At 40.4% G+C, this 23,970-nt stretch overlaps 1 pseudogene; it reads right to left on the bottom strand.

Moving 5' to 3' along the window:
* Nucleotides 1-23,970, bottom strand: part of LOC134810634 (uncharacterized) — a 64,996-nt pseudogene that overhangs the window by 39,049 nt on the left and 1,977 nt on the right.

The raw sequence follows: 23,970 nt of genomic DNA, 5'->3' as shown, positions 1-23,970 counted from the left end.
GATTACAGGTGTATGCCACCATGCCCAGCTAATTTTTGTATTATTCGTAGAAATGAGGTTTTTACCATGTTGCCCAGGCTGGTCTTGAACTCCTAACCTCAGGTGATCCACCCACCTCAGCCTCCCAAAATGCTGGGATTACAGGCATGAGCCACTGTACCTGGCCTAGAGTGAATTTATTGATTGCACAGGATGTGTGGTGATATTGGTGGACTTAAGGATACTGAATTGTGTATCAGGAATAAAATATTTATTATGTGGGGTTTGGGGGGCCCTGGGTAACAATGTAGCCTCCAGGGTAGATTGGGTAGAAAAAATTTAGGGTTGGTTTCCTGTTTCTGTGTTTTTGCTTCTAATTTTTATTAATTTGCTGTTTATTCTCCTCTGGGCTTTGCTTGTGTATGCATATATATAAAACCATGATTTTTTTTTTAGTTTCTAGTGGAAAACTTTTATTTGGTTCTGTGAATAGTTATTTCATTTCCAATGCCTTTCTAGCAAGTCATCATTTGTTCCATTAATCTGGAATTCCTAGACTACCTTTGTCAGGCCCACAGGAATTGATGGGGTGCACCAGCTTTTAAAACTTCAACTGGGCCGGGCGCGGTGGCTCACGCCTGTAATCCCAGCACTTTGGGAGGCCGAGGCGGGCGGATCACAAGGTCAGGAGATCGAGACCATCCTGGCTAACACGGTGAAACCCCGTCTCTACTAAAAATACAAAAAAATTAGCCGGGCGTGGTAGCAGGCGCCTGTAGTCCCAGCTACTCGGGAGGCTGAGGCAGGAGAATGGCGTGAACCCGGGAGGCGGAGCTTGCAGTGAGCCGAGATCGCGCCACTGCACTCCAGCCTGGGTGACAGAGCGAGACTCCGTCTCAAAAAAAAAAAAAAAAAAAAAAAAACTTCAACTGACTTTTTGGATATTAGGCTCCCTGATACTTTGAATGTATTGAGTATACTTTCGTAAATAGAATTTGAGTCATTTTTCTCTCTGTCTGCCTAATTTCTCCAAAATTTGTAAACTATTTGTGAATGTTCTTAACTCATGGCAATTTATTTATTTATTTATTTTTTTGCCTACAGTTGAGTAGGGTTGCTAGGGCTGCATAGGGAAGGAGAACCCAGAAATCTGACATGCCATCAAAAGGGTAAGAATTGCTTACCAGTTGGACTTCTGACCTCTCTCTGTGCAAACCAATCGAATGAATGGTAAAAATCACTGTTTATCTCCTTTGTAAAGTTTTCGTTAATGTGAAAAGAAATTCTGAGGCTACTCATAAGCTGTAGCAAATCTGGGTTATTTTGTGCTATGAATTTTTCTTTCTCTGTTGTACTGTCATGAAGAGGTGTACCTTAGGATAGAACATGGGCTTAGGACCCCATAAGCTCACTGCTCGTGACAACCCAGTAGCCTGGTCAGTAACAAACTTTGCTGCGGGTCCCTGAAACAAACAAAACAACTGGATGAGGTCTCCATCTTGTTTCATGTCCCTAGGAGGTCATAGTTAGCTCTAAAAATTGTCTTAAGTAGTTGGAAGCCTTTGCAAGCTCAAAATGAGCTACTCTAGACTCCTTCTGAAAGGAACAGTGTAGACTGTCCAATGCTGTGGCTCAGCAGCTGGGGTTTTGCCATTTTACAGTGGTGGCCTGTGTTCAGTCCTGGCTTGGGAAATGGTTCCTTTCTGGTTTGATATCTGTGTGACCTTTACCATTTGTTGGTTCTTTTCCCCTCTGTGAACCATCTTGAATTTTTCTTCTCTGAGCATCTGGGAGGTTACCTTTGGTAACGTTCAAAAGCCAGAAATATTGGCCACTTCATGTGGCTAAAATTGGGTAATATGAGATTTTAAAGGATTTTTTTTTTTTAAAGAATGCTATGGTTAAGTCAGTTTAATTAAAAGTGGATTCTAACTACAGGTACATTTAAAAGGCCTTTATGTTGTGTTTTTTTTCTCTTCTTGGATCTTGTTTTTCTGGAAGAAGGTTTTTTTCTTCTCAGTCGACTGAATGATTTTTGTGGGAGTCCTAAAATTCTAGTATATTCTGAGTATATTCTATCAATCTTAATTATTACGTTAAGTTACTGTAGACCACAGAAATAACCAAATTTCCTTGTCAATAGTGTTTTTAACTACCATTATTTAAAGTCATTTGAACTCCATGGTCTTAAGTCAAATTACCTATTATAACCCGTTAGTTATCAGTACTATGCCCGTAAGTTGGAGAAACAACTGGTATTCAAGAGGTCATAAGTCCAGTGTTAAGCATAGGCTCATGGAGAACTAGGATAGCCACCTTGTCCTTCCTGAGTCCTTAAAGCTTTTGTTATTAAAGGTTATGCATTCTATGACTCATCATGGAAGAGATAAAATGATCCAAATTAAATTTATACTGGAGTGCTGACTTATAAATTGCTAAAGTATTTTATAACCAATATTTGGTTTGTCAAATCCGTATTCCTGGGAAGACAATCAAAGCTTCAGGTACATTTGGCTACCTGACGGGTCACTTAAACATTTCAATTGTCATTTTCAATGCATGTTTTCTGGCTGTATAAAAGCGTTCCCATGCAAGAGGGCTGATGTTGTAACCGTAGATTATTATGCTACTGTGTATTTTCACCAGGTAAAGAAAGCTTTTTATGGTTCACTGAGTGAGGAAAATCAACCCCTTCACAGTCTAGAACAGGAAGATTGGATCTTCTGAGAACATCAGAGAAAGACTGTCCTTGCCATCCACACTACAGCAAAACTTCGGGACCTTGAACTTTGAGTTCGTAATCTCACAGATGAAAAGGGTCCCTCCACACTCTTGGAACTGTACACCCATTGGAACCCTTAAGGTAAAGCTAACCAGGGAAGTTTCTCCCCAGAAAAAGATGGCATCCTTGATGCGAACAACTTTTCCCAACATCATGGATCAAAACTTCTCCACTATCATGAGACTCTTTGAATATTTTTTCCTTGTTTATGCCTCTATGAACAGTAGAAATGGAAAAGAGGTTTGTTGTGTGTACTTATGGGGCATACTTTTATTTGTGAAGGATTTTGCAGCCAGCCTTACACATGGATAACCTTATACTTTGGTAGATAAAAGATGAAAGCCCGATGTAGGTGAGAAAGTTTTTTTTTTTTTTTTTTTTTTTTGAGATGGAGTCTCGTTTTGTTGCCCAGGCTGGAGTGCAGTGGCACAATCTCAGCTCACTGCAAGCTCCACCTCCCTGGTTCATGCCATTCTCCCACCTCAGCCTCCCAAGTTGCTGGGACTACAGGCACCGGCCATAACACCTGGCTAATTTTTGTATTTTTAGTAGAGACGGGGTTTCACCGTGTTAGCCAGGATGGTCTCGATCTCCTGACCTTGTGATCCACCCGCCTCGGCCTCCCAAAGTGCTGGGATTCCAGGCATGAGCCACCACACCTGGCCTGTAGGTGAGAAACTTTAATGGTACATATGTCGCCTCATAATCAGTCAGAAATGGAACATTGGTTCATTCCTCTTAATCCACATCATGGGTTAAAGAGAACATTGCCAGGAGGCCTTCACTCTTCTAGAAGGGCATCATTTGTTAGGTCCTTTTTCCATGGTTTGGAGTAAAAACAATGATTAGAAATTTATCCCTCGTGATAGGCTGTACAGCAGATTCTACTGTAAAGGCTATAGTTACACAACAGACTTTAAAGACTTTAAATTCTCTTGTAAAGGTTATGATAGAATTGGCTGAATGGAAGTATCTGTGCAGCTGCTGGCACTGTGACCTATGGAGAAATGCATCAAATGAAGATTATAGAGATTCAGTGGTAGGGGATTAATGAAGGGATTGCTTATTTAGGTGAGTAGACTGTTTAGCTCATTCTTTGATCTATTTGATTTTATGTGGTTTGGTTTATGGGAACCCTGGGTAAGGATTACACTCCAAGGTATTGGTATTATCCTCCCAATAGTCATAATAATAGTCTCCCTGGTGAGCTGCATTATCTCAAAGGTTTTAAGTGTTTGCGTGCAGCCATCTCTAGAATGTCAAATGGTTTCTCTTTAACCTGAATGACAAGAGCTGAAAGAAATATGCCACCATGAGGACACTGTAACCTATCAATGATGTGCTGAGACCGGAAACCCAACATGGTGGTAACTGAGAGTGGCGGTAACGCCTTAAGTATTGGTCACACTCTCACCTAAGTGAGAACCTGACCAAAAAGGGGGAATTTTTTAAAACAAAATTATGGGAGGTCATTGTTTTGGACTGAGCTCATGTGCTAGGCCCCAACAGACCAAACCAAACCAAAATGGAGTCATTCATGCTAAGACTTTAAGTAAACATACAGATCTTAGAACAGATCAGGTTTTGTTTTTCTCCTGCAAATCTGTATAACAAACATTCCTGACAGCACAGGTATCCACCTCCTGAAGTTCCCATTAAATCTTTTAAACAAATGCATTTCCTGTCCCCTAGAGACTGTCAAGCTTCAGATGATCATGCAAGAAGGGTTCCAGTTAGTTCCAGATGAAGACACCCCCCACCTCCCTGGCCATCAAGAAGCTACCCTGCCTCCATTAGACAGCACAGGGTGAGAGTTCCATGATCCCCAGTAGGTAGAGACTACACCCCAAGCCAGCATGAAGGAGTTGCAGAAGAAAGACCATCAGTCCCTCTGACTCCCAGAAAGATTTATGAGGATCATGTCTCTCATGGGGGAGATGAGGCAGGAGAATAGGGGCAGGGGGCAGGGAACCTAAGGACTTCTTAGAACTAAATCAAACAGAAAAAACCCAACTTTCTAAGACCAAGTAAATAACTTTGTAACTCTACTTCAGCTATGACAGGAAACATTCTCTTCATTTGCACAAGGTATACACCAAATAAATAACTTTGTAGCTTCACTTCATCCCCTTCATCTGCACAGGGTGTACCCCAAGTAAATAACTTTGTAACTTCACTTCAACCTCTCCATTTAAATAGAGTGTACACCAAGTAACCAATAGAAACCTCTAGAGGGTATTTAAACCCCAGAGAATTCTGTAACTGGGCCCTTGAGCCACTTGCTCAGGCCACTCCCACCCTGGGGAGTGTGCTTTCATTTCAATAAATCTGTTTTTGTCGCTTCATTCTTTCTTTTCTTTGTGCGTTTTGTCCAATTCTTTGTTCAAAATGCCAAGAACCTGGGCACCCTCAACTGGTAACAGTTTCAATGCCTGCTTACTCATGTCTTATTTTCTAAAGGAAAACAAAGTTTTTCTTATGCCATCATATACCTTTAATAAACCTTAGTTTGGTGAAGCTATGAAATTTTCCATTGGCAGTTACTGCCACAAAGTTAACTTTATGCTTAGAGCTACCAAAGTTATAGGGCATGTAAACAGCAAATTATTGGGGCAAATATATTACAATACCTCAACTAGAGAAATGGAAGTGTTGATTTTAGAAATCAACTAAAAGTTTTAGTTTCATATACATTGAAGTCTTGTCAGTGTCATTTTTCTTACTATGTTCACCAGTCAATTTCAATAGTTAGTGCTTACATAGTTGTAGTAGTTTATATTTCTTAGAATTCTTTAAATTACATTTGTCATCTAGAACACAGAAAGACCATGATTTTCTTTCAGTATTTTAAAACTTTCCTTTAAAGATGATATTGTTGTATCTAGCATAGAAAAAAATTGAATTTGAAATTTAGTTTTGGATCATAGATTGGATTTTCAGTTGAATTGAAATGTCTTGGTCCTTTTTCAGGCTTGCCTATATCAGTGAGTTTGTCAATGCCAAGAGACTTTGCAACTTTTTTAGTATCAATATATTTTTCCTAAGCATTATTGCTGTGTCTTCAAAAAAGTTATTAATTCCTTTAATGCTTTTAAGTGCATTATGTACATTGAATTTTTGCTCCTGCATCATTTTGCATATAACATCAATTTTACTGAAGCTATTATACCAAATTGGTGCTGAGCAAATATATTTAAAATTGGTTATTTTCAAAATTATCACTTTGGCTTGTGTTACAGAAAAATTCAACAATTAAACTCACAATAATGTCTGAGTATTGCATTCTTCCTTTGAGTTTCTAGGGTCATGATAGCTTTGACTGGATTTTTATCTTTTTTTTTTTTTTCAAAAATGGCTTCAAAATTTTCTCTTCTAAAATTATTTTCAAGTATCTCCAACTCTGATGCCAGAGACATTGTTGCGTGTTTTCTGTAAAGTTTAAAGAATGTGCAAAACAAGGAACACAGGCTGTGTTATATACATTTTTTCAGGGATTTACTGTTACTGGTCTTTTTTTTTTTTTTTCTTTTTCTCTGAGACCGAGTCTTACTCTGTCATCCAGGCTGGAGTGCAGTGGCACAATCTTAGCTCACTGCAATCTCCACCTCCCAGGTTCAAGTGATTCTCCTGACTCAGCCTCCCTAGTAGCTGGGACTACAGGTGCCCGCCACCAAGTCTGGCTAATTTTTGTATTTGTAGTAGATACAGGGTTTCACCATGTTGGCCAGGCTTGTCTCAAACTCCTGGCCTCAAGTGATCCGCCCGCCTCAGCCTCCCAAAGTGTTGGGATTACAGGTGTGAGCCACCGCGCCCGGCCAAGGGATTTGTTGTTCCATCCCTTACATTTTCCATGTGTATTTGTAGGATTGTTATTTTCCTGACCATCTAAATTATTTCATCTAGATTCAGTTTTTATAAGCATTCTACTGGGAATTGATATTATCTCTGTCAATATAGCTCAACCATTTTTTCCCCCAGTAAATTATAGCCCCAGAAAATAAGACTGCAGACTAATAAGTAAGTAACTTTATCATTTGCTTTAGGAAATTCCTGCAAACTAATTTATTAAGGCAAACAGTTGCCTGGTTGTGGCAACAGCTAGTCTTATCAAGAGTACTGTGTGCTCACCTGGACAAATAGCTGGTCTTACCAAGACAATAGTTTCATTTCTCCAGACTTGTTTAAAGACTTGCTGTGACCACCAATCCTGAACTATTATGTCACGAACTTTCTTTCCAAATCCCCACCAGTCCCTGCCTTGAAGGACCTGCCCTGCATCACCAGACCCCAAAACTTTCCCCTGCCAAGACACTGCGGAGGCTTTGCTAAGATGCTGCTCTCCCTTGCTGCCATAAGTCAAATACACTTGTCTTTGCTTGACTAACAGGTTATTCTGGCAGTTTCTGCAGAGGAATCAACAATCAACATTATTAAAAACACATATAGTCATTTTCTAGTCATGTCAGTTATGGAACAAACTGCCACAAAATTTTCCCCCGCAGACTTATTTACCTTTTCAACATCCAGAAATCTGGTAATAATTACTATCCAGTCTATATGCTCGTATCAGGGACTATATCTAAAATGGCTCAGTAATATTTAGAACTTCCTGCCTTATCCAAGTTATATGTGATTTGATGTTAGTGTTTGTAGTCTAAAAAAAGGTTCTGTGTTTAACATTAAAATTTGCTGTGGTTTCTGCCAAATGAGGAAAATTTTTCATTATTATGTTTATAAAGTTCTTAGATGGTCTTCTGAATGCTGACATTGTCCACCAAAAATGAATCATCTGCATTCTGTCCTTCACAAGAGTGCACTCGTATTTTATCTTATTTTCATATAGTTAATGTTTTGTAGCATTAATAATTATAGCTATACATATAATTATTTTATTTTTAAAAAATATTTTTCCCTTTTTTTCACAAATGAAGTAAGTATAACTATATTTTAAAATCATATTTCAATTTTAAATGCTTAACACTGTTGTGGATATCTGTTTAATTTTCTTCACGTTTATTAAGGGCATAGGGTAAATACTGCCAATGTTTGTTTTATTTTCAATTTTTCTTTGATTTTTTTTCTATTCCCGAAGATTTTCAAATAAAGACAGAAAACACACTATTTTGAAGTATAAAAGACTAGTAATATTTTTTGTGACCTGGGAGAATTTGTGTGTAATGTTTTTAAAAACTTATTACCTGTAGCTTTGGGTAGATAATTACCAACTAGAGATTCCTTTAAATATGCAAATTATGTGAATGTGTACTAGGATCCACAGAAAGTATATCGGGCTTAATGGAGTCTTGTTTTTTTCTCTTCTGGTTTTTCTGGAAATGTGTCAGTTATAATGAACATGGAGATGAAAAGTAAATTCATATTCTGTCCAAGTAGTGACACATAAGTGCTATATTGTGCTCATACCAATAACTATTCCTTTTTTCTCCCTGCATTTAATCTATTTCCTCCACAAATGTGTTCAATTATCCAAATATATTTCTGTCATTTACTGTTTTCTTTTCTGTTGTTGTTGCTTTTACTTTTTTGTGGTTTTTTCTTTACATACATATATAAAAATTATATATACTTTATATATTATATATGATAAATATATATACTTTATATATTATATATGATAAAATATATATACTTTATATATTATATATGATAAAATATTATTTTTTTTTATTTAATAGAAACAGGATCTTATTATATGGCCCAGGCTGGTCTCCAACTCCTGGGCTCCAGCAATCCTCCCACCTAAGTCTCCCCAAATGCTGGCATTACAGGTGTGAGCCACCACATCCAGCCCATTTTCTGTTTTCTTTCTTTTTTTTTTTTTTGTTTTTTTGAGACAAAGTCTTGCTCTGTCACCCAGGCTGTAGTGCAGTGGCATGATCTCGGCTCACTGCAACCTCTGCCTTCTAGGTTCAAGTGATTCTCCTGCCTCAGCCTCCTGAGTAGCTGGGACTACAAGCGTGCACCACCGTCCCTGGCTAATTTTTGTATTTTTAGTAGAGATGGGGTTTCACCATGTTGGCCAGGCTGGTCTCGAAATCCTGACCTCATGATCTGCCTGCCTCGGCCTCCCAAAGTGCTGGGATTACAGGCATGAGTGACTGCGACTGGCCCATTTTCTGTTTTCTTATACTGGTAATTAGAAAAAAATTCTTTTTGACATCAGGAAAAAGTTATGTAATAGCTTCATATTTTAACTTAGAATCTGAAACATTACAAAAATAATAGGTTTGGGGAAGACAGCTTTACAGTGGAGATACCTGGCCAACATCACCTTAGCCAAATGACCAAAGTTACCATACCAGTAATATAACCTATCAACATCATGTGCCTCCTGATGTGATGCACTAAGAAGGACTCAAAATCACTTCCGTGGTATTTTTACCAAAAATATATAATCTGAATTTGTCATAAGGAGGCCTCAGTTAACCCTGTCTGTCATTTTCCAACACTAATTCAATAACATCAGCTGGGTGTCCTACAATTTAATTTGACCTTGATGGTAACTACCTGGAGTTAGCACAGACCCTACATGTTAAGAGGCTCAAACTGCCTCATTTCAGACACCAGCTGCAATTTTCAGGTGTCCTCAATGCACCCACATTTCTTCCTACCAACCACATTGATATGGTTTGACTCTGTGTCCCCACCCAAATCTCATCTCAAACTGTAATCCCCATGTGTCGAGGGAGGGAACTTGATTGGATGATGAGGGTGGTTTCCTCCATGCTGTTCTTGTGGTAGTGAGTGAGTTCTCATGAGATCTGATGGTTTTATAAGTGTTTGGATGTTACTCCTTTTCTCTTCTCTCTCCTGACACCTTGTGAAGAAGGTCCTTGCTTCCCCTTTGCCTTCCATCATAATTGTGATAGGGACAGGAGGCAGGGAAATTCTGGGCAGAAGAGGGCCTGTCCCCAGTAAGGGTCCCACCCTCAAGCTAGGAACTGCAACCCAAAGTGAGAGCATACATTCCTGTTGTCCTGTTTGAATGTTGCCTTTTCCAAAACCACCCATGGCCCTCCCTGTCCTCCATCCTGTGCCCATAAAAACCCCAAGCTCAACCAGAGAGGAGAAGCAGCTGGACGTCAGAGGCTATGCTTGGACATTGGAGAGAAGCAGCTTAACTTCAGAGGGATGGCTTGATGGTGTAACTTTGGAGAGGAGTCTGGTTGGGGATGGCTAGACTCTGGTGGAAGATCACCTTCCTGTTCCATCCCCTTTCCACTAAGAGCCACTTTCACTGGCAATACAATCCTCTGGATTCACTGCCCTTCAATTTGTTCTTGCGACTTGATCTTTCCTGGACACTGAACAAGGGCTTCAGTACCACGGGTGAGGATACAAAAGACTGTCACACTGAACTTCTGCCCTTGCTGGCAGAAAGCAGCCACATAACTCAAAAGGGCAGAGGGCTCAATGACCTGTTTAAAACTTAAGTTGTCCATGGACAACAGAGCTAAGAGAGCATTGTAACACACTCCCTCTGGGCTTCAGGGGTTGTAGGCACCCCCTAGACACTGCCATGGGGTTTGCTCTGGCCGGGACCCAAAAGCACTTGCCCCGGCTCCTGCACCTGCTCACCTGCATGCTCCCTCCCATGAAGGGTGAAGCACAGCAGGGTCAAGTGAGTGGAGTTTGCCCCTGCTGGCACTGAAGCAGTCAGCTACATCCAGTGCCCATGTGCTCCAGTTCCTGCCCACAAAGGGGTCAGGGAAATTTCCTGCTTTAATTGTAAGTTTCCCGAGGCCTCCCCAGCCATGTGGAACTGTGAGTCAATTAAACCCATTCTCTTATTAATTACCCAGTCTTGCGTATTTTTTTTTTATCACAGTGTGAAAATGGACTAATACACACATATTTGGGGGTTCTCCTGACCTGTCTCCTCTGAGGTTTGACAATTCTCTAAAATGAATCACAGAACTCAGTAAAGTGCTATACTTACAATTAAAGTCTTATAAAGGATACAATGCAGGAATGGCCAGATGCAAGAGATGCCTAGGACAAGGTATTGGTGCAGCATGAGTTCAGAGTTCCCATGCCCTCTCCAGGTATACCACCCTCTCAGCACAGCAATGTGTTCAACTTAGAAGCTCCCAGGGCCTTGTTGTTTAAGGGCTTTTATCAAAGGGCTTTATTATGTAAGCATGGTTGTTTCAATCATTGGCCATTGGTGGTTGGACTAAATCTCCAGCTCTCTGCTTCCCTGGAGGTTAGGGAATAGGGCTGAAACTTCTAACATTCTTCTCACAAGATTAGTTTTTCTGGCAGCTGGCCCCTATTCTGAAGCTACCTAGGGTTAGGATTAACCTCATTAGTATAACAAAGACAGTCTCCTAACTCTGGAAATTGCAAGAGTTTTAGGAACTCTGTGCTAGGAACTGTGGACAAAGACCAAAAGTATTTTATATTATGCCACAAGCCCAAATTGTGGAACTGAAACTGCTGCTGCAAAATTATAGCTGAGACAATAGCTGACCTAGCCGACTCCATCTTGCTTCTAACCTCCAAGCTGTCCTTGTTCATTTCTGGGTGTAGGCTGAACTAACTTTGGGAGGAACCTAGTTTATAGTTCAGAACAAAGATGATGACGGCCCTCTCCCAAGGCAGTCACCTTCTTTCTTGGGGACTAGACTGCCTTTGTAGGACTAACAAATTAGCCAAAAGATGAGAAATTATGGTTTAAGAGTCATGCAGCTGGAGGCTACAAGATTCTAACCCTCCCCAGATTGCTCCTGGGGATAACATCATTATTGTAAAGCCTAAGATCTGTGCTTGAGATATTTTGCAGACCCTGCACTTAATGGATCAGCTGGCACCACCCAAATTGAGAAACTGGCTCATCTGATCTTGTGGCCCATCTGATCATGTGACTCCCTATGATTTCATCTCCAATCCAAACAATCAGCACTCCCAACTCACTGGCTGCCCCCACCCACCAAATTATCCTTAAAAACTCTGATCTTCGAATGCCTGGGGAGACTGATTTGAGTAATAATAAAACTCCAGTCTCCCGCACAGCCAGCTCTGCATGTATTACTCTTTCACTATTGTGATTCCTCTGTCTTGATAAGTCGGCTCTGTCTAAGCAGCAGGCAAGGTGAACCTGTTGGGCAGTTAAAGAACATTCCACAAAATAACCAGCTAATGCTCTTCAAAATTGTCAAAGTCAGATAATACAAAAAAACAGACAAACAACAACAAAAAAAACACCCCAAAACCCAAGCTGTCCTAGATTGGAAGAGACTAAGGATACATGAAAATTAAATGCAACACAGAACCCTGGACTGGATTCTGGGTCAGAAAAAGAACATCAGTGGGACAACTGGTAACATTTGAGTAAGGCTTTGAGATTAGTTAATAATATTGTATCAATATTAGTTTGCTGTTTTTGATCATTGTATGATGGTTATATAAGATGTTAAGGCTGGGCATGGTGGCTCACACCTGTAATCCTAGAAGTTTGGGAGGCTGAGGTGGGAGGATCGCTTGAGCCCAGGAGTTTGAGACCAGCCTGGGCAATATAGTGAGACCCTGCCTCTACCAAAACAACAACAAAAAAGTTAACATTAAGGAAAACTGAGTGAAGTGTATAGTCTACAGAAAATTTTTATGCCATTTTTGCAACTTTGTAATAAGTCTGATATCATTTAAAAATAAAAAATTGAAAGCTAAAAATAAATGAAAAATAGTATGCATGTTACTCTAAATATTTATATTTATTTTTATTTTTATTTTTGAGAGAAGTCTCGCTCTTGTCCCCCAGGCTTGAGTGCAATGGCTCGATCTCGGCTCACTGCAACCTTCGCCTCCTGGGTTCAAACGATTCTTCTGCCTCTGCCTCCCAAGTAGCTGGGATTAAGGTGCCCGCCACCACACCCAGCTAATTTTATTATATTTTAGTAGAAACAGGGTTTCACCACGTTGGGCAGGCTGGTCTCGAATTCCTGACCTCAGGTGACCCACCCGCTTAGGCCTCCCAAAGTGCTGGGATAACAAGTGTGAGCCACCATGCTTGACCTCTAAATCTTAATAGTAGTTATTTTTATATTGATGAAATTGCCATAATTAAAAAATTGCTATTTTTAAAAGTGGATTAATATTTAGCAATCTCAGCTATCGCAGGGACAAAAAACCAAACACCGCATATTCTCCCTTATAGGTGGGAATTGAACGATGAGAACACTTGGACACAGGAAGGGGAACATCACACACCGGTGCCTGTTGTGGGGTGGGGGGAGGGGGGAGGGATAGCATTAGGAGATATACCTAATGTAACTGACGAGTTAATGGGTGCAGCACATCAACATGGCACATGTATACATATGTAACAAACCTGCACGTTGTGCACATGTACCCTACAACTTAAAGTATAATAGTAAAAAAATTATCGTTAAAAAATCAAAGACAATAAAACTACCAAATTTGTAATAAAAAAATTAGCAATCTCTATGCAGTATTTCTTTGTAAATTTTTAGTGGTAAATAAAGGTTAGTTATTATGTAGTGAATCATATGTGGAGCCAACGGGCTTGTCCTCCTAAAGGTTTGCTGAAAAATCACTGAAATGAGGCAGATTGATTAATAGGAGAAAAGACATACAAATGTATTTAATGTATATACATGTGAGCCTTCAGAATGAAGACCCAACCCCTCAGTGAGGTACAAAAACTTGTGTAACATCTTGAGGTTACAAAAAGAATGTGGGCTCAGAGTATGGCCAAAAAAAATAATAATCATCAGTTATAGCGGTAAGTCAGGTTTTAGTGGCAAAGCAGATTACGGGAGGGAGAAAGGAAGAGGCTTGGCTAACAAATGTGGTCTTGTTATGTAGATGAAACCTCACAGGTAGGAGCCCTTAGAGAGAATAGATGATAAATGTCCCTTTTCAGACCTTTAACTCTGTTAATCTTTCCTGGATCCAGAGAAGTGCTGGCTGTATTAATGCAGATTCTCTACAGATGGACATATGCAAATTTCTCCCACAAAAGACATCCTTGCAGGTCACTTCAAAGTATGGCAAAGAAATCTATTTTGGGGTAAAATATTTTTATTTCCTTCACATGTTATAATCAAAAGACTCAGAGATACTCGACAATATCTTTCCAATATAATAAATAAGTAGGTGATCATATGAACTATTATATGAAATATTAAGTGCCCTAAGACCAACAAAGAATTTTGCTTCACATGTTACGATGCTCCCTAAACAGTATTTTGGTTGAAAAGCATCTCCTTGTGTAGAAGGACAGATTTGTTTCAGTTGCTTTTGGATCTTCAAGATCTTTATATTATTGTACTTATTCCTCCTGTTTAAATTGAAACCAAATTATACATATTGAAACAGATAAACCATTTACTTTCATTTTTCAGAAAATGGTAATATGCAGATTTTATTAGCAAGAGACATTTTACTGCCATCTGCCAAAAACTCTCATAGCATCAATTTTTAGAGCCAATAACATTATAAATACAAATATTCACAAAAATGGAAAATTATAAAGATGTCTATGAGTTGGGCACAGTGACTCATGCCTGTAATCCTAACACATTGGGGTGCCAAGGCAGCAGGATCACTTGAGCCTAGGAGCTTGATGCTGCTTGAGTGATCTATGATTGGGCAGAGGGAGATGCGCTCTCTCAAAAAAAAAAAAAAAAAAAAAAGATAAGAATGACATCCTTTACGCCCTTGTGGTTCACAGTCTGAACAGCTGGTCTTGGAGTTACTGAAAATGGAAAAGGTCAGTTTTCCATGGGAGACCAGCCATATAAAATCTCTAGTCTAGTTGTTCTTGGATTCCTTCCAGAAAGAATAATTGAGATGTGCTTCTTTTTCATATTTTCTTTGCTCTGCAAGCCAAGTCATCATAACATAATAATCTGCTTAAAGCAAGTGGACATTCAAGCACATATACTTTTTCTTACTTGTTTCTGTCAACCTGAAATAATCAAAAGGACCAGAATCCAGTTTAAAGAGTTTATTCGCGGTGGCTCACGCCTGTAATCCCAGCACTTTGGGAGGCCGAGGCGGGCGGATCACGAGGTCAGGAGATCGAGACCATCCTGGCTAACACGGTGAAACTCCGTCTCTACTAAAAATACAAAAAAAATTAGCCGGGCGTGGTAGCGGGCGCCTGTAGTCCCAGCTACTCGGGAGGCTGAGGCAGGAGAATGGCGTGAACCCGGGAGGCGGAGCTTGCAGTGAGCCGAGATCGCGCCACTGCACTCCAGCCTGGGCGACAGAGCGAGACTCCGTCTCAAAAAAAAAAAAAAAAAAAAAAAAAAAAAGAGTTTATTCAAGCAAAAAGCTGGGAATAGCCATCTGAGACAAAAAGACTCTAGAGAAATGGGGTCAGTGTTCCTAAACGAAAAGCTAAGTTCTTACTTATATAGAAAGATACCAAAGACATTTAGTAGGATTATAACATTTTCTATAAAAGACTGGTTTATGAGTTACAACAATGTAATTTGTTGCAGTTTTGTTTTCTTTTCCATAATGCTTGTTTTCTTTTCTTTATAGCTGGTTTTTATTTCCTTTCCAATTAAAAAGAATGTATTTAACATCCCATCTTAAGACAATGTGATAGCCATGAAGTTTTTGTGTGAGAAAGGTAAGAGGAATGTTAATCTATAAGTGAAGAGGGAAGGGGTCTTCCTCGGGGCTCTTTAATAATTTGCAACATTTTACAAAACAATATAGGCAAGGTAAAAGGCTAATCTATAAACAGAGAAACAAAGTTTACGGCTGCCTAGGTTACAGCTGTCTTTCACGTGACTCAGGTGCCATCATCACATTCATTTATTTTGTTTTATATTTTATTGTATTTTATTTTTTGCTTGTAAAAATGTATAAGGTACAAGTGCAATTTTGTTACATGCATAGATTGCATAGTGCTCAAGTCAGGGCTCTTAGGGTACCTATCACCTGGATAACATACATTTTGCCCTTTAAGTAATTTCTCTTCATGTACCCTTGCAACCCCCTTACCCTTCTGAGTCTGCATGTTCTGTCATTCCACTCTCTACATTCATATGTATACATTTTTTTAAGTTCCCACTTATGAAAACATGAGATATTTGTCTTTGTGTGTCTAGCTTGCTTTACCTAAGTTTTTTGTTTGTTTGTTTGTTTGTTTGTTTTTAAACAATATAGCTCTGTCACCCAGGCTGGGGTGCAATGGCATGATCTCCGCTCACTGCAACCTCCACCTCCTGGGTTCAAGCAATTCTCCTGCCTCAGCCCCCTGAGTAGCTGGGATTACAGGTGCACGGCACTATACCTGGCTAAGTTTTGTAGGTTTAGTAGAGATGGGGTTTCACCATGTTGGCCAGGCTGGTCTTGAACTGCTGACCTCAGGTAATTCAGCCACGTTGGCCTTCCAAAGAGCTGGGATTACAGGTGTGAGTCACCGCGCCTGGCCTTTACTTAAGATATCGACCTCTAGTTCCATCCATGTTGCTGCAAAAGACATGATTTCATTCTTTTTTATAGCTGAATACGTGTATATATGCCACATTTTCTTTATCGAATCATCCATGGATGAACACTTAGGTTGAGTCCACATCTTTGCTATTGTAAATAGTGCTTTAATAAACATACAGGTGCAGGTGTCTTTTTGATATATTGATTTCCTTTGGGTAGATGTTCAGTAGTGAGATTGCTGGATTGAATTGTCGTTCTATTTTTACTTCTTTGAGAAATCTCCAAACTGTTTTCCGTAGAGGGTTACTAATTTACATTCCCACCAACATTGTCTAAGAGTTCCCTTTTCTCCACATCCTTGCCAATAGTTGTTATTTTTTTGACTTTTAAATAATAGCTGTTCTGACTGGGATAAAATAATATTTAATTTTGTTTGTTTGTTTGGTTTTGAGACAGGGTCTTACCTTGTTGCCCAGGCTGGAGTGCAGTGGTGTAGTCACAGCTCACTGCAGCCTCGGACTGTTAGGCTCAGGTGATGCTCTCACCTCAGCCTGTCGAGTAGCTGAGACTATGGGTGGGCACCACCATGCCTGGCTAATGTTTGTATTTTTTGACAGGTGGTTTCTCTCTATGTTGTCCAGGCTGGTGTCAAACTCCTGGGCTCAGGTGATCCTGCTGTCTTGGCCTCCCAAAGTGCTGGGATTACAGGCATGGGTCACCATGCCTGGCTTAGATGATATTTCATTGTGGTTTTAACTTACATTTCACTGATAATTAGTGATGTTGAGCATTTTTTCACGTAACTGTTGGCCATTTTTATGTCTTCTTTTGAAAAATGTTGGGCCAGGCATGGTGGCTCATGCCTGTAATCCCAGCACTTTGGGAGGCTGAGGCGGGCAGATCACCTGAGGTCAGGAGTTCGAGACCAGCCTGGCCAACATGGTGAAACCCCATCTCAATTAAAAATACAAAAAATTAGCAGGGTGTGGTGGTGGGTGCCTGTAATCCCAGCTACTCAGGAGGCTGAGTCTGGAGAATCGCTTGAACCAGGGAGGTGGAGGTTGCAGTGAGCCAAGATCGCGGCATTATACTCCAGCCTAGGTGACAAGAGCAAAAACTCCATCAAAAAAAGAAAAAAGAAAAATGTCTACTCATGTCCTTTGCCCACCTTTTTTTTTTTTTAACAGACAGATATGACTATGTCTCATTAAAGGTTTATTCACTAAAATGAAATTTGAATTTCATGATTTTCACGTAATGAAATATTGTATTTTTTATTTTTTTTTGAGACAGAGTCTTGCTCTGTCACCCAGGCTGCAATACAATGGCATGATCTTGGCTCACTGCAACCTCGGTCTCCCAGGTTCAGGTGATTCTCCTGCCTCAGCCTCCTGAGTAGCTGGGGCTACAGACATGTACCACTATACCTGGCTAATTTTTTTGTATTTTTAGTAGAGACGGGGTTTCACCTTGTTGGCCAGGCTGGTCTCGAACTCCTGACCTCATGTGATCTGCCTGCTTCTGCCTTCCAAAGTGCTGGGATTACAGGCGTGAGCCACTGTGCCTGGCCTGATTTTCACATAATAAAATATTTTTAAAATTTGTCTTCAACCATTAAAAAATGTGAAAATCAGGATGGGTGTGGTGGCTCATGCTTACAATCCCAACACTTTGGGAGGCTGAGCGAGCCAGGAGTATTGCTTGAACTCAGGAGTTTGAGACCAGCCTGGGCAACACAGTGAGACCTCTCCTCTGCTAAAAATAAAAAAAAATTACCCAGATGTGGTGGCACATATCTGCAGTCCCAGCTACTCAGGAGGCTGAGGCGGGAAGTTTGCTTGAGCCCAGGAGTTTGAGACTGCAGTGAGCTATGATCATGTCACTTCACTCCAGCCTGGGTGACAGAGCAAGACTGTCTATTTATTTTAAAAATAAAATAATAAAATATAAAATAAAATAAAATAGAAATGTAAAAACCAGATTCAGACCATATGTTATTAGGCAGTGGGCAGGATTCAGTCCAGTGGCCATAGTTTGCTGACCCCTGTCTTAAGTGAAGATATTGATAAGCCCCAAACCTGAATCTCTCCTAAAATCAAGACTTTCAAAGCAGATTATTAATGAGAAATGCCCTGTGCCAGATGCCCCTGTGGTATGAACAAGGTCAGGTTTCTCACACAGGACAATGGACTGGCACTTGCCCACTTTTTAATGGTATTATTATTTTTTTTGTTGAGTTGTTTGAGTTCCTTGTATGTATATTCTGGATATCAGTCCCCTGTCAGATGCATAGTTTGCAAATATTTTCTCCCATTCTGCAGGTTGTCTATTCACTCTGTAGATTATTTCTTTTGCTGTGCAGAAGCTTTTAGTTTAATTAAGTCTAACTGGTCTATTTTTGTTTTTGTTGCCTGTGCTTTTGAGGTCTTAGTCATAAATTCTTTGCCTAGACCAATGTCCAGAAGAGTTTTTTCCAGATTTTCTTCCAGTATTTTTTTTTTTTTGAGACGGAGTTTCACTCTTTTTGCCCAGTCTGGAGCATAGTGGTGTGATCTCAGTGATCTTGGCTCACTGCATCCTCCTCCTCCTGAGTTCAAGTGATTCTCCTGCCTCAGCCTCCCTAGTAGCTGGGATTACAGCCTTGCACCACCATGCCCGGCTAATTTTTGTATTTTTAGTAGAGACAGGGTTTCACCATGTTGGTCAGGCTGTTTTCAAACTCCTGACCTCAGGTGATCCACCCACCTCGGCCTCCCAAAGTGCTGGGATTACAGGTGTGAACCACCATGTCTGGCCTTCTCCTAGTATTTTTATAGCCACAGGTCTTACATGCAAGTCTTTAATGTATCTTGAGTTGATATTCATATGTGATGAGAGACAGGGGTCCAGATTCATTCTTATGCATATGGCATTCTAATTTTCCCAGCAGCATTTATTGAAAAGGGTGTCCCTTTCCCAATGTATGTTCTTGTTGACTTCAACAAAGATCAGTTGGCTATACATATGTGGCTTCATTTCTGGGTTCTCTATTCTGTTTCATTGATCTTTTGTCTAATTTTATACCAGTATCATGCTGTTTTTGGTTACTATAGATTCAGAGTCTAATTTGAAGTCAGGTAATGCAATGTCTCCAGCTTCAATCCTTTTGCTTAGAGTTGCTTTGGTTATTTGGACTCTTTTTTTGGTTCTGCATGAATTTTAGAATCTTTTTTTATAGTTCTGTGAAAAATAATGTTGGCATTTTGATGGGGATAGCATTGAATCTGTAGATTGCTTTGGGTAGTATGGTCATTTTAGTAATATTAATTATTCCAATCCATGAACTGGGATTTTTTTTTTTTCATTTGTTTGTAGCATCCCTAATTTCTTTCATCAGTGTTCTGTAGTTTTCCTTGTAGAGATCTTTTACCACCTTGGTTAAATATAGTCCAAGGTATTTCATTATTCTTTAATATTATAGCTATTGCAAGTAGGATGTCTTCTTGATTTCACTCTCAGCTATATTGCTAATTGGTGTATAGACACATCCCTGATATTTGTATATTAATTTTGTATCCTGCAACTTTACTAAATTCATTTATCAAATGTAAGAGTTTTTTGGTGGAACCTTTAGATTTTTTCAGATATAAGATCATGTCATCATCAAACAGAGATACTTTGACTTTCTATTTTTCAATTTGGATGCCTTTTTTCTTCTTTCTCTTGCTCAATTGCTCTGGTTAGGAGTTCCAGTACTTCATTGAAGAGTGGTGGTAGATTGCTGTTCATAACACAGGCCAGCAGAAAGATGTAAATGCTAATATTATTTGGATTGATTATTACAGAATGTATTTTATATATATATATATATATATATATATATATATATATATATATGTATGTATGTATTGACCTCTGTAAGTCCCCATTCAGCATCTGGTACAGCATCTGCTACTAATTAGTAAAAGAGACTTAAAGCTTTCAATTCCCATTAAATAGACAGTTCACCCTCATTAATTGGGCAGTCCTTTTGACATAGTTTGGGGTTCTAGGCACACATGGTTTGTTATCTATAGAACTATGACTAGTTTGCCTCTTTTCCCAAAATAGGAAGAGAAGCCAGCTTTTGGGAACCTGAGATGACCAAAACTTTTTTTACAGCAGCCATGCCAGCATTATGTAGACAAGAGTGTGCTGTATATCTTTCTGAACTAACACTTACCACACAACTGATTAAAGGCCTAGGATTTAGGACTGAAAGATACATGAAAAAATTCAGAATCTAAGCTGTTGGAGATCTAAATTATTTTGAGCCTTAAAAGAATGTGACCTTTGGGAGGCCGAGGCGGGCGGATCACGAGGTCAGGAGATCGAGACCATCCTGGCTAACACGGTGAAACCCCGTCTCTACTAAAAATACAAAAAATTAGCCGGGCGTGATGGCGGGCGCCTGTAGTGCCAGCTACTCGGGAGGCTGAGGCAGGAGAATGGCGTGAACCCGGGAGGCGGAGCTTGCAGTGAGCCGAGATCTCGCCACTGCACTCCAGCCTGGGCGACAGAGCGAGACTCCGTCTCAAAAAAAAAAAAAAAGAATGTGACCTAAAAAAGAAAACTATAGACCAATATCCCCAACGAACATAGATGCAAAATTCCTCAACAACATACTAGTAAGCCAATTCAAACAGCACATCGAACAGCACACATCATGACCAAGGATGGGATGCAAGGATGGTTCAACATATGCAAATTAATAAATGTAATATATCATATAAACAGAATTATAGATAAAAACCATATAATTATCTTAATAGATGTGAAAAAAGCATTTGATAAAATTCAGCATCCCTTTGTCATAAAAACCCTCAACAAACTAAGCATAAAAGGAATATACACACCTCAAGCTAATAAAAGCCACGTATGACAAACCCACAGCCAACATCATACAGAATGGGGAAAGGTTGAAAGCATTCCCCCAACAAACTGGAATAAGACAAGAATATTCTTTTATAATCAACTATATTCATTATGCCTAATATTTTATTTCCTCCATGGCATAATTTAAATCATCACTTCCAAACTATTAGTTTTCCAATTACCAGGTATAATGCAGTTTTTCTGTTATCAGGTCTATGTAGTTTTCCCCAAGGGCAAACCAACTCTTTAAATAAATTTTCCAGTGGCCCTGGGTCACTAGATTATCCAGAATAGAGCTCTTTGGTGAGGCAAATTAAGCGGTGGCAAACTTGGCTGGGACACTGAAGCACAGTCTCTGAGGATGCAGGGTTGTGACATAACAAACTCCTGGAAAGTGTTAGGGACTGAGGTTAAGGGTTAATGCAACCAGGAAATCTGGAGCCTGTCTTCAGAGCTGCTAGGAGAGGTTTATGGCAGGGATTTCTTCCCTTCCCTTCCCTTCCCTTCCCTTCCCTTTCCTTCCCTCCCCTTCCCTTCCCTTCCCTTCCCTTCCCTCCCCTCCCCTCCCCTCCCCTCCCCTCCCTCCCCTCCCTCCCCTCCCCTCCTCTTTCGTTGCTTCCTTCCTTTCTTTGTTTCTTTCTCTCTCTTTCTCTTCTCTTTTTTCTTTCTTTCTTTCTTTTTCTCTCTTCCTCTCTTTCTCTTCTGTCTTCCTCTCTTTCTCTTCTCTTCTTTCTTTCTTTCTTCTCTCTTTCTCTTCTCTTCTTTCTTTCTTTCTTCTCTCTTTCTCTTCTCTTCTTCCTTCCTTTCTTTCTTTCTTTCTTTCTTTCTTCTCTCTTTCTTTCTCAATCACAAGGTCCCACAATAGGCCATCTTTCTTTCCCTTTCCCATGGTACCAATATGGCAGGGATTTCCCTGAAAATTGCCAGGTGTCTTCCAGCTCCTGCAAAAGCAGCTAGAATGGGCTTGCTCTTCCTCACATCCTAGCCACACTCTGAATCTAAGGGCCCCTGTGTTCAGGGTCACTCCCCAGTGACAAGCTGCCTTCTAGTGTGGTCAGTAGGTGGATGGGAGAGCTTGGGCTGGGGAACAGGACCATCAAGGGGCTCAGTTCTTCCTCCTCACTGTTTTTGTTGTCCTGGCCTAGTTTGGGTCTTTGGTGCTAGGGATCCTGATAGAGCTCTTTTTAGTTTGTCTGGACAATGTCTGGGGTGAATACCAAGAGCCAGAGTGAGGTAAGACTCCACATGTCTTGAGATGAGCTATTGGCTGAAACCCAGAGAGGGGACTAAGGCTTCTTGGAAGTTCTATGAGATCGAATGCCCTATTTAGTAGAAGGCTCAGTGTTAAAATATGAATGTAATAGTATTGAAATGTAAACTGTGTCCAGCCAAGGAGGAAACGAAACACTGAGGACTGTAAGTCAAAAACTTTGGTTCTGTCTTTCTGTCTTTACTATTCCACATAGTAGACAAGTGGCAACAGGGATAGTAGACAAGTGGCAACAGGCAGATCACTAAATCTCCCTGTGGCTTGGCTTCCTCTCTGTAATACAGTAATGGGGTTATGGTGAGGGTCACTGAGACAGCATATGTGGAAACAAACAGAAATACATGCAAAGTTGTTCACCATTATTAGTATTTTCTGTCTCATAGACACTTTGAAGATTGGAAAAAAGAAAAGAGCTTCTCTGAAGAAGTTAGTCCAATACAAACCATTTAAAATCACTGACCAGTAGAGCCTGATTTCCCACATTTTCCAAATTCTAAACTAAGAGGTCAATGTTGGTTTTGGGGGCTGTATTAGTCAGGGTTCTCTGGAGGGACAGAACAAATAGGATAGATGTATATATAAAGGGGAGTTTATTAAGGAGTATTGACTCACACAATCACAAGGTCCCACAATAGGCCATCTGCAAGCTGAGGAGCAAGGAAGCCAGTGCGAGTCCCAAAGCTGAAGAACTTGGAGTCTGATGTTTAAGGGCAGGAAGCATCCAGCATGCGAGAAAGGTGTAGGCTGGGAGGCTAAACCAGTCTAGTCTTTCCACATTCTTCTGCCTGCTTTTATTCTGGCCACTCTGGCAGCTGATTAGATTGTGCTCGCCCAGATTGAGGGTGAGTCTGCCTTTCCCAGACAACCGACTCAAATGTTCATCTCCTTTGGCAACACCCTCACAGACACACCCAGGAGCAGTACTTTGCGTCCTTCAATCCAATCAAGTTGACACAATATTAACCATTACGGGGCGTTTCAGCAACACCATCAACCCTCATAGATACACCACCAGATTTTTAACTCCCCCTCACTTTTTTGCTATACAGATTGGCATGACTGTTTCTTCTTCTTCTTCTTCTTCTGCTTCTGCTTCTTCTTCTTCTTCTGCTTCTGCTTCTGCTTCTCCTTCTTCTTCTTCTTCTTCTTCTTGACAGAATCTTGCTCTGTCGCCCAGGCTGGAGTGCAGTGGTGCCATCTCACTGCAACCTCCACCTCCTGAATTCAAACAATTCTCCTGCCTCAGCCTCCCAAGTAGCTGGGATTACAGGTGTGCACCACCACGCCCAGCTAATTTTTGTATTTTTAGTAGAGATGGGGTTTCACCATGTTGGCCAGGCTAGTCTCCAACTCCTGACCTGGTGATCCACCCACCTTGGCCTCTCAAAGTGCTGGGATTACAGGCGTTACCCTTCATGCCCAGCCAGCATGACCGTTTTAAACATTTTTAACACTGAGGAATGGAATACATATGTAGAAAAGGGAATAAAATGGCTGAGCGCTGTGGCTCACTCCTATAATCCCAGCACTCTGGGAGGCCGAGGTGGGTGGATCACCTGAGGTCAGGAGTTCGAGACCAGCCTGATCAACATGGTGAAACCCCGTCTCTACT

This window comes from Pan troglodytes, chromosome 6, assembly GCF_028858775.2.
Source record: "Pan troglodytes isolate AG18354 chromosome 6, NHGRI_mPanTro3-v2.0_pri, whole genome shotgun sequence".
Classification (NCBI taxonomy): Eukaryota; Metazoa; Chordata; class Mammalia; order Primates; family Hominidae; genus Pan; species Pan troglodytes.
This window is presented reverse-complemented; position numbering and strand designations above follow the sequence as displayed.